This window comes from Hetaerina americana, unplaced genomic scaffold (genome assembly GCF_022747635.1).
Source record: "Hetaerina americana unplaced genomic scaffold, ioHetAmer1.1.p SCAF_168, whole genome shotgun sequence".
Lineage (NCBI taxonomy): Eukaryota > Metazoa > Arthropoda > Insecta > Odonata > Calopterygidae > Hetaerina > Hetaerina americana.
The window spans coordinates 526,116-537,799 of NW_027286728.1; positions in this window are offsets into that span (position 1 = coordinate 526,116).

Sequence of the window (11,684 nt, forward strand, 5' to 3'; positions counted from 1 at the left end):
GCCGTCAATGAATGCGATGTACGCTCCATTAGTCATCTGGGAAGCATTTCCATTCCTCCAGGGAAAGAAATGCCCACGGTCGATGGGGATTGGTTGGAACAGGTCCGAATACGTGACCCCATCTTGAGACTGGTATGGAGCCGGACAAGAGTCTGGTTGAATGCAATGTCGAGTCTGTAAATGGGAATGTGACCTCGGAAGAGACCTCTGCTCAGTGTGTGGTGCTTTCTGAGGTATTGCGGGAGGCTCCTATTGTTGATGAAGCCGTGTTATGTGGGAAAAGATGTGGAATCGGAGTGATTTGAGTGGAATGGGAGGTTATAGTGTCGGAAGGGTGATTGATTCGAATCCGGCATTGCTTCTGGGCAATTGTGGCGTTAGAACTATTATTATTCCTCAGAAATTTGGAGGACAGAGCAGTTTGGTGGGTGAGAGTCAATGCGGATCTCCTCAGAAGGCGGGTAAAGTGCCGATGAGATCAAATAAAAAACCCAAAGTAGCAAAAGTGAGTGAGTGTTGCGTTTGCAAGGCCTGTGGGAGGATTGATGGGAGAAGCATCCATCGGAGCGCTCACATGCGTGCCCATCGTCCGAAGACGTACTCCTGCAAGACCTGCGCGAGGACATCCACGGATGAACTCAGCTACAACAGACACAGACTCATGCATCTGGTCGAGGAGAAACCTTTCAAGTGTACCGTTTGTTCCAAAGAATTCCCACACAAGCAAGCCCTCGCCCTCCACATGGTCACGCATACTAGTGCAAAGCCACACTATTGCGAGGTGAGTTCCAGCAATCTAAGGATGCTTGTGATGCTGCATTCGAATGAGAGACCTCACGTCTGCAACATCTGTTCCAAGGCCTTCAGCCTCAAGCAGGCCCTCGTCATTAACATGCGGACTCACGCAGGAGAGAAACCGTATTGCTGCAAACTGTGTACTTGTTCTTTCTCATGTAGCTGTCACCTAAGGATGCACGTGGCACGGCACAGGGGAGAGAAGCACCATTCGTGTGGGGTGTGCGCCAAGGTGATCATCGTGAAGGGAGACTTGAAGAAACACATGCGTGTCCACACAAAGGAACAACCTTATCGCTCGCTGCAAGTACTGCACCAATGTGTATTCGCACGCGTCGATGCTCTATCGACACATGGTGCTTCATACGGGCGATTCGAAGTTTTTGTGCAAAATATACTCGCACAAGTTCATTTCAAGATCGATGTACAACACTCACATGTATAAGCGCAGGGTCAAGGAGTCATCTAGGTGCGATGTGTGTTCCGAGGCCTTCTCCTCGAAGCAGCAGCTTAAGACGCACGTGGTGATGCACGGGAACATATTGTACAAGTACTATCACTGCTTGTTTGGTGCGCATTGCAAACCTCCTTGAGGAATCACATCGAGAGTGAACACGGGAAGGAAGACGATACGACAACGTGAATGTATAGACACGCTTAACATGGCTGTGACGTTAGTTTATATCATTTTGTGTACTGTAAATACCTCAATAAACAATCAACCATAAGGTAAGACAAGGGGCGAACCAAGGTATAGGATTGTCTATCGATAATTGTGTATGTGTCAGCAGTGTTAAGCCAAGATATTTTCATTGTTCTAGACTTGTGAACACCATAATGTGTGTCAGGTAATAGTGATCTTATTGTTGCTGTAGCACTTTTTTGTTTATTTGATCCACTCGTAACATTCTGTCCTTAATTATTATCTCTCGACCACAAACAACGGTTATTGGGAAGATTAGGGTTTGGTTCTTCTGGGTCATAAAACCATGTAGGACAAATGACTTATCTCGGAGTTATTTGGGACATTTTTTGAATAGTACCTGGGTCATAGTTTGCGCCTAGTACCCAAGTCCACAAGTAAAACTGCACCACAAATATCCATTTAATGGTGTTGCGCTAATAAACCATGAGAGAATGTACAATGAGGCAGTCCTGTTGACATCCAGTCCGATGAATATTGAAAGAAAAGACTTTGACTTGATTTTACTATTGAAAAGTTCGATATGCTGGGATAAGATTTTAAGGTCCCAAAATCAAGTGTTACTACTTCTTTTAAGAGAATAAATCTTATATTTAGACCTTGGTCTTATTATATTTCTATCGAAGGATATTATATACTTCTTTCGAAATGTACATCATGGCTGGGTGGTTTCGAGACAGACTTAATGAATACTAAGAACCAGATTTTATAATTTTGATAGAAATGCATGCATTATAAAGATCGTTATCACATCGTTATTTAAAAGTTGCGCTGTGCATCCAAAAAAGGAGTCATTTGTTGAAAGAAGTTCATTCATTTGTATGGAGGAGATAAGACAGTAAACATGTGCAGGAAAAAGCTCTATAAATACTAATTGTATTACCAGCATAGATTGACGGAATATATTACTTGCTTCAGCTCTGCTGTGTACAATTTCTATTATATTTCTATTATAATTCTATTTTTATTATAATTCTATTTTTATTATAATTCTGTGCATTTAAAAAAATTTCAGACGACTTAAAAAATGAAATAAATAACCAGTTTGAAGTTGTGTCGAGATGCTACCAAAGTTTCCGTTAATTGGCTGACTTACTTCCTCAATAAAAAATATAAGACCGTAGCATATGAACACATCCGAGGGCAATGAAATTATCAAAATAAATGTATTTGTCAATTTTCCATCATTCCTTGGTTTCCATGGTGGCTAAAAATAAACAAATGGCGATTGACGCAACCAGTTCGAAGCAAAATAGAAGAAAGCAATTGTCATAGAATTAAGGTGAACTTTCAGTCCCTAAGCCAGACTTCATCATTCCTGACATGTTGCGTAAAACTCGCTTCGATGTAGGAGTCGTGCAGGTAAGCATAAACATAGGGATAAAATTAATCTAAAATAAATGATTGGGATATTTCAGGGCGAATATTGTTCCAGTAATGCAATTACTGGGTCAACTATTTCCGTAAACCCTTAATTATTAGGTCTTAGGCATGTGCTTCGTTGAAAAGATACGGCATTACCTCGTACTATCATATATTCAACCGATTGACTTCCTAAACTATTCAGTTCAAGTTATAAAGTCTTCTTTTTTTTCATCAGAATTGCTTCACACCAGAAACTTAAAAATTCTCTCAATAGTTAAAAGAAGCCGATTCCAATTTTTTTAAGTCCGGAAATTACGATTATATTACATGATCTCGCACGAAAATTAGATTCAAGCCCTTCAAAAGCAATTTTTGATGTTTCCCCACCTTGTAAAAAATGCCTCGGTACATTTTTCTTAAAGAAAAACAGTTCCGGTATTAATTCAATAATAGCCATCAATAGTGTATAAACGCCTCTTAATGTTTAAAAACGCTTGAACGCACTTAATTAATTGAAATTCCGTTATAAACGCTTATTCTCCTCTTTGAGACCCGCTAAACACGTTTTAACAAGTATTAAAACTCTTAATCAGATTAAAACACTCAAAATACCGTTATAAAGGCTTGAAAACATCTACGAACTCGGTAAGCCGATTTTATACGCTTAAACACTTTAAAAAAACGCTTTATCACACTCCACATATTCTTATAAAACCTTAATTTCCTCTGAAACACGCTTAAACACCGGTAATCACTTGTAAACACGTTTAAAGACGCTTAAACATCACTTTAAAAGCCGCTATACTTGCTTAAACACGGTTTAACGTTCATAAACTCTATATTAACACTAAACTCACACTTATGAACTCAAAATCCAGTTATAAACGCGAAAACACTTCTTAAACACTCGCTTAAAACGCCTTAACACGGAGTTATACATTAATAAACACGACTTAAAACGCTTTTAGCACACATAAGCACTTTGAATCCTGTACCATTAATTGCGATGTAACACTTAACGAATGGTGTAAAAAAGAGTTTAATATACTATAAAGGAAAAAATTGAGAGAAAATACACGATTTTATCAAAAACAGAAAATTATGAAAACAAGGAGTTTTCTGTTGATGAACAAAAATATTTTCGCGTTTAAATTGTTTTAAAGATATTTTGCCCAGGGAAAATCAACGAATTATGAAAAAATATTTCTGAAATCCTTGAAAGGAAAAAAATGAGAGAAAATAAGAGATTTAACGAAAAATAAATACAAGCGAGTAGTTTTTATCGGACATACCACACAATAAATGCGTCTATAAAAAACCAAAACATTTGTCGATTGAAAAATTAACGATTAATGAAAAAAGGATTTTTAAATTATAAAATTTAAAAATTGAGAGAAAACACAATAATGTTCCAAAAACACGAAATGTGAATAAAAACCATAAGTTTTCTGTGGTCATGCCATAAAAAATACGTGTTTAATATGTAAATCAATATCTTCCGATGCAAAAATCAACGAATCAGGAAGAATGGCGCTTGAAATCCTTTAAAAAAAAAAGAAAATCCTAGGTTTCTGCGAAAACACAAAAAATGAATAAAAACGAGCCTTTTCTGTGAACATACCAAATTAAATACGCAATAAAAATTATAAAACGATATTTTGCAATGGAAAAATCAACGAATCATGAAAATAGGAGTTGGAAATACTTGAAGGAAAATAATTGAAAAATATTTGCTATGTAACGGAAACACGAAGAATGAATGAAAACCAAAAGTGTTCTGTGGGGATACCACAAAAAATAAGCGTTCAAAAATATAACTGCGTATTTTCCGATGCATAAATGAACGAAGGATGGAGAAAGGAGTTTGATATACTAAAATGGAAACAATTAACGGACACACGCGAATTTATTGTAAAATAATTAATAAAAATAGCAGTTTTCTGTGGACATAAAAAACGTACGCGTTTGAAATTTCAACGTTGTATCCTGCGATGAAACAACCAACAAATGGTGAAAAAAAGAGTTTGAAATACTTTAAAGAAAAAATTGAGAGAAAATACCCGATTTCATCGAAAACTCGCAAAGTGAATAAAACCGAGCAGTTTTCAATGGATATACCAAACATTATACGCGTCTTAAATTTTTACCATCATTTTTTGCGATGTGCTAATCTATTAATAATGGAACTATTTCCTTCGGGCATAATTAAAACCATAGGCTTTTAAATTTTTAATCCCTATTATCCGATGCATAATTCAACAAATGATGAAAAAAAGAGTTTGCTAAAGACTAAAAATGAAAACAATTGAGGGAAAATACGCGATTTTATCGGTTATCCGAAATATGAATTAAAAAAAAATTCTAAACATATAAAAATAAAAACGCTTTTTAAATTATAAAACTATTTTTTTGCAATGGAAAAATCAACCGATGATGAAAAAGGCGTTTGAAATTGCGTAAAACACGCAAAGTTGATAAAAAACGAGCAGTTTTCAATGGATGTACCAAAAAATATACGGGTCTTAAATTTTAACCACCATATTTTGCGATGTAAATATCAACGAATGCTGAAAATAGGAGTTTGATATGCTTGAAAGATAAAAATTGAGAAAAAATACGCGATTTTTTTTAAAACAAAAAATGTATAAAAACGAACCGTTTTCTTCTAACAGAATAAAGAACATAGGATTTTAAATTATTACTCTATATTTTCCGATGTAAAAACCACGAATAATGAAAAAAAGAGTTTGAAATACTTGGCAGCAAAAAATTGAGAAAAAATACGCGATTTTATCGAAAACTCGCAACATGAATTAAAGCAAAAAATTTTCTCTTAAATGACCATTGAATTAACTAGTATACTTTTTCCATACCGTATTTTGCCATGGCAAAATTAACGAAAGATGAGAATTGGAGTTTGAAATATTTGGCATGAAAAATAGCTGATTTCATCGCAAAGCCGATAAATGAATAAAAACCAATAATTATCTCTTAAAATATCACAATAAAAACGCTTTTATAATTATAAAACCAAATTTTGCAAAGGAAAAATCAACGAATGTTGATAAAAGGAGTTGGAAGTAGTTGAAAATCCAGAAATGAAAAATTCAGAGAAAATATGCGAATTTTTCGGATTCATGAAAAATCTTTTTAAATGAGTAGTTTTCTCAGAACATTCCTCAAAATATACGCATTTAAAATTAAAACTCCATAATTTAGACTGGGAATATCAACGATTGGTGAACAGTTGTGCTTCAAATACTTTAAAAAAGCAGTTTTAAATGCTTAAAAAGAGAGCATTCAGAGAAAATACCTGATTTCATTGAAAAAGAAAAGAATATCAAAAAAAGAGCGGGTTTCTCTGTATATACAATAGCGTTAACACGTAATTTTTAACACCATATTTATCTATAGAAAAATAAAAGAATATCAAAAAAAGGATTTTGAAATTCTGGAAAGAAAAAAATATATAGAGAAAGCACGCGAATTTAACGAAATAAGAAAAATAAAAAAACCAGCATTGTTTAGGACATATTACCAAACAAAAGCGTCTAAAAATATGTCACCACATTTTAATAATTATGACCACCGCGTTGAAAATTATAAAACCTAATTTCGCAATGAAAAATCAACGAATTAATAAAAAGGTGTGAAATATTTGAAAAGAAATAATTTTGAGCAAATACGCGATTTTATCGAAATCACGAAAAATGGCCAAAAATGAGCAGTTTTTAAAGGACATAGGACAACACAAACATACGCGTTTAAAATTGAAATACCATTAATTGCGATGTAACACTCAACGAATGGTGTAAAAAAGAGTTTGATATACTATAAAGAAAAAATTGAGAGAAAATACACGATTTTATCGAAAACACAGAAAATAATGAAAACAAGCAGTTTTCTGTGGATGAACAAAAAAATTTTCGCGTTTACATTTTTTTAAAAATATTTTGCCCTGGGAAAATCAACGAATTATGAAAAAATATTTCTGAAATCCTTGAAAGGAAAAAAATGAGAGAAAATAAGAGATTTAACGAAAAATAAATACAGCCGACTAGTTTTTATCGGACATACCACACAATAAATGCGTCTATAAAAAACCAAAACATTTGTCGATCGACAAAATTAACGAATAATGAAAACAGGAGTTTTAAATTCTAAAATTTAAAAATTGAGAGAAAACAAAAAAAAGGAACCAAAAACACGAAATGTGAATAAAAACCATAAGTTTTCTGTGGTCATGCCATAAAACATACGTGTTTAATATGTAACTCAATATCTTCCGATGCAAAAATCAACGAATGAGGGAGAATGGCGCTTGAAATCCTTTAAAAAAAAAGAAAATCCTAGATTTCTTCGAAAACACGAAAAATGAATAAAAACGAGCCTTTTCTGTGAACATACCAAATTAAATACGCAATAAAAATTATAAAACGATATTTTGCAATGGAAAAATCAACGAATCATGAAAAAAGGAGTTGGAAATACTTGAAGGAAAATAATTGAAAAATATTTGCTAAGTAACGAAAACACGAAAAATGAATGAAAACCAAAAGTGTTCTGTGGGCATACCACAAAAAATACGCGTTCAAAAATATAACTGCGTATTTTCCGATGCATAAATCAACGAAGGATGAAGAAAGGAGTTTGATATACTAAAATGGAAACAATTAACGGACACACGCGAATTTATTGTAAAATAATTAATAAAAATAGCAGTTTTCCGTGGACATAAAAAACGTACGCGTTTGAAATTTCAACGTTGTATCCTGCGATGAAACAACCAACAAATGGTGAAAAAAAGAGTTTGAAATACTTTAAAGAAAAAATTGAGAGAAAATACCCGATTTCATCGAAAACTCGCAAAGTGAATAAAACCGAGCAGTTTTCAATGGATATACCAAACATTATACGCGTCTTAAATTTTTACCGTCATTTTTTGCGATGTAATAATCTATTAATAATCGAACTATTTCTTCGGGCATAATTAAAACCATAGGCTTTTAAATTTTTAATCCATATTATCCGATGAATAATTCAACAAATGATGAAAAAAAGAGTTTGCTAAAGACTAAAAATGAAAACAATTGAGGGAAAATACGCGATTTTATCGGTTATCCGAAATATAAATTAAAAAAAAAATTCTAAACATATAAAAATAAAAACGCTTTTTAAATTATAAAACTATTTTTTGCAATGGAAAAATCAACCGATGATGAAAAAGGCGTTTGAAATTGCGTAAAACACGCCAAGTTGATAAAAAACGAGCAGTTTTTAATGGATGTACCAAAAAATATACGGGTCTTAAATTTTGACCACCATATTTTGCGATGTAAATATCAACGAATGCTGGAAGTAGGAGTTTGATATGCTTGAAAGATAAAAATTGAGAAAAAATACGCGATTTTTTTTAAAACAAAAAATGTATAAAAACGAACTGTTTTCTTCTAACAGAATAAAGAACATAGGATTTTATATTATTACTCTATTTTTTCCGATGTAAAAACCACGAATGATGAAAAAAAGAGTTTGAAATACTTGGCAGCAAAAAATTGAGAAAAAATTCGCGATTTTATCGAAAACTCGCAAAATGAATTAAAGCAAAAAATTTTCTCTTCATTTACCATTGAATTAACTAGTATACTTTTTCCATACCGTATTTTGCCATTGCAAAATTAACGAAAGATGAGAATGGGAGTTTGAAATATTTGGAATGAAAAAATTAAGAGAAAATAGCTGATTTCATCGCAAAGCCGATAAATGATTAAAAACCAATAATTATCTCTTAAAATATCACAATAAAAACGCTTTTATAATTATAAACCCATATTTTGCAAAGGAAAAATCAACGAATGTTGATAAAAGGAGTTGGAAGTAGTTGAAAATCCAGAAATGAAAAATTCAGAGAAAATATGCGAATTTTTCGGATTCATGAAAAATCTTTTTAAATGAGTAGTTTTCTCAGAACATTCCTCAAAATATACGCATTTAAAATTAAAACTCCATAATTTAGACTGGGAATATCAACGATTGGTGAACAGTTGTGCTTCAAATACTTTAAAAAAGCAGTTTTAAATGCTTAAAAAGAGAGCATTCAGAGAAAATACCTGATTTCATTGAAAAAGAAAAGAATATCAAAAAAAGAGCGGGTTTCTCTGTATATACAATAGCGTTAACACGTAATTTTTAACACCATATTTATCTATAAAAAAATAAAAGAATATCAAAAAAAGGATTTTGAAATACTAGAAAGAAAAAAATATATAGAGAAAGCGCGCGAATTTAACGAAATAAGAAAAATGAAAAAAACGAGCATTTTTTAGGACATATTACCAAACAAAAGCGTCTAAAATTATGACACCACATTTTAATAATTATGACCACCGCGTTGAAAATTATAAAACTTAATTTCGCAATGAAAAATCAACGAATTAATAAAAAGGTGTGAAATATTTGAAAAGAAATAATTTTGAGCAAATACGCGATTTTATCGAAATCACGAAAAATGGCCAAAAATGAGCAGTTTTTAAAGGACATAGGACAACACAAACATACGCGTTTAAAATTGAAATACCATTAATTGCGATGTAACACTCAACGAATGGTGTAAAAAAGAGTTTGATATACTAAAAAGAAAAAATTGAGAGAAAATACACGATTTTATCAAAAACAGAAAATAATGAAAACAAGCAGTTTTCTGTGGATAACCAAAAAAATTTTCGCGTTTAAATTTTTTTAAAAATATTTTGCCCTAGGAAAATCAACGAATTATGAAAAAATATTTCTGAAATCCTTGAAAGGAAAAAAATGAGAGAAAATAAGAGATTAAACGAAAAATAAATACAAGCGAGTAGTTTTTATCGGACATACCACACAATAAATGCGTCTATTAAAAACCAAATTTTTTTCGATCGAAAAATTAACGAATAATGAAAACAGGAGTTTTAAATTCTAAAATTTAAAAATTGAGAGAAAACAAAAAAAAGGAACCAAAAACACGAAATGTGAATAAAAACCATAAGTTTTCTGTGGTCATGCCATAAAACATACGTGTTTAATATGTAACTCAATATCTTCCGATGCAAAAATCAACGAATGAGGGAGAATGGCGCTTGAAATCCTTTAAAAAAAAAGAAAATCCTAGATTTCTTCGAAAACACGAAAAATGAATAAAAACGAGCCTTTTCTGTGAACATACCAAATTAAATACGCAATAAAAATTATAAAACGATATTTTGCAATGGAAAAATCAACGAATCATGAAAATAGGAGTTGGAAATACTTGAAGGAAAATATTTGAAAAATATTTGCTAAGTAACGAAAACACGAAAAATGAATGAAAACCAAAAGTGTTCTGTGGGCATACCACAAAAAATACGCGTTCAAAAATATAACTGCGTATTTTCCGATGCATAAATCAACGAAGGATGAAGAAAGGAGTTTGATATACTAAAATGGAAACAATTAACGGACACACGCGAATTTATTGTAAAATAATTAATAAAAATAGCAGTTTTCTGTGGACATAAAAAACGTACGCGTTTGAAATTTCAACGTTGTATCCTGCGATGAAACAACCAACAAATGGTGAAAAAAAGAGTTTGAAATACTTTAAAGAAAAAATTGAGAGAAAATACCCGATTTCATCGAAAACTCGCAAAGTGAATAAAACCGAGCAGTTTTCAATGGATATACCAAACATTATACGCGTCTTAAATTTTTACCGTCATTTTTTGCGATGTAATAATCTATTAATAATCGAACTATTTCTTCGGGCATAATTAAAACCATAGGCTTTTAAATTTTTAATCCATATTATCCGATGCATAATTCAACAAATGATGAAAAAAAGAGTTTGCTAAAGACTAAAAATGAAAACAATTGAGGGAAAATACGCGATTTTATCGGTTATCCGAAATATAAATTAAAAAAAAAATTCTAAACATATAAAAATAAAAACGCTTTTTAAATTATAAAACTATTTTTTGCAATGGAAAAATCAACCGATGATGAAAAAGGCGTTTGAAATTGCGTAAAACACGCCAAGTTGATAAAAAACGAGCAGTTTTTAATGGATGTACCAAAAAATAAACGGGTCTTAAATTTTAACCACCATATTTTGCGATGTAAATATCAACGAATACTGAAAATAGGAGTTTGATATGCTTGAAAGATAAAACTTGAGAAAAAATACGCGATTTTTTTTAAAACAAAAAATGTATAAAAACGAACTCTTTTCTTCTAACAGAATAAAGAACATAGGATTTTAAATTATTACTCTATTTTTTCCGATGTAAAAACCACGAATGATGAAAAAAAGAGTTTGAAATACTTGGCAGCAAAAAATTGAGAAAAAATTCGCGATTTTATCGAAAACTCGCAAAATGAATTAAAGCAAAAAATTTTCTCTTCAATGACCATTGAATTAACCCGTATACTTTTTCCATGCCGTATTTTTCCATGGCAAAATTAACGAAAGATGAGAATGGGAGTTTGAAATATTTGGAATGAAAAAATTAAGAGAAAATAGCTGATTTCATCGCAAAGCCGATAAATGAATAAAAACCAATAATTATCTCTTAAAATATCACAATAAAAACGCTTTTATAATTATAAACCCATATTTTGCAAAGGAAAAATCAACGAATGTTGATAAAAGGAGTTGGAAGTAGTTGAAAATCCAGAAATGAAAAATTCAGAGAAAATATGCGAATTTTTCGGATTCATGAAAAATCTTTTTAAATGAGTAGTTTTCTCAGAACATTCCTCAAAATATACGCATTTAAAACTAAAACTCCAAAATTTGGACTGGGAATAT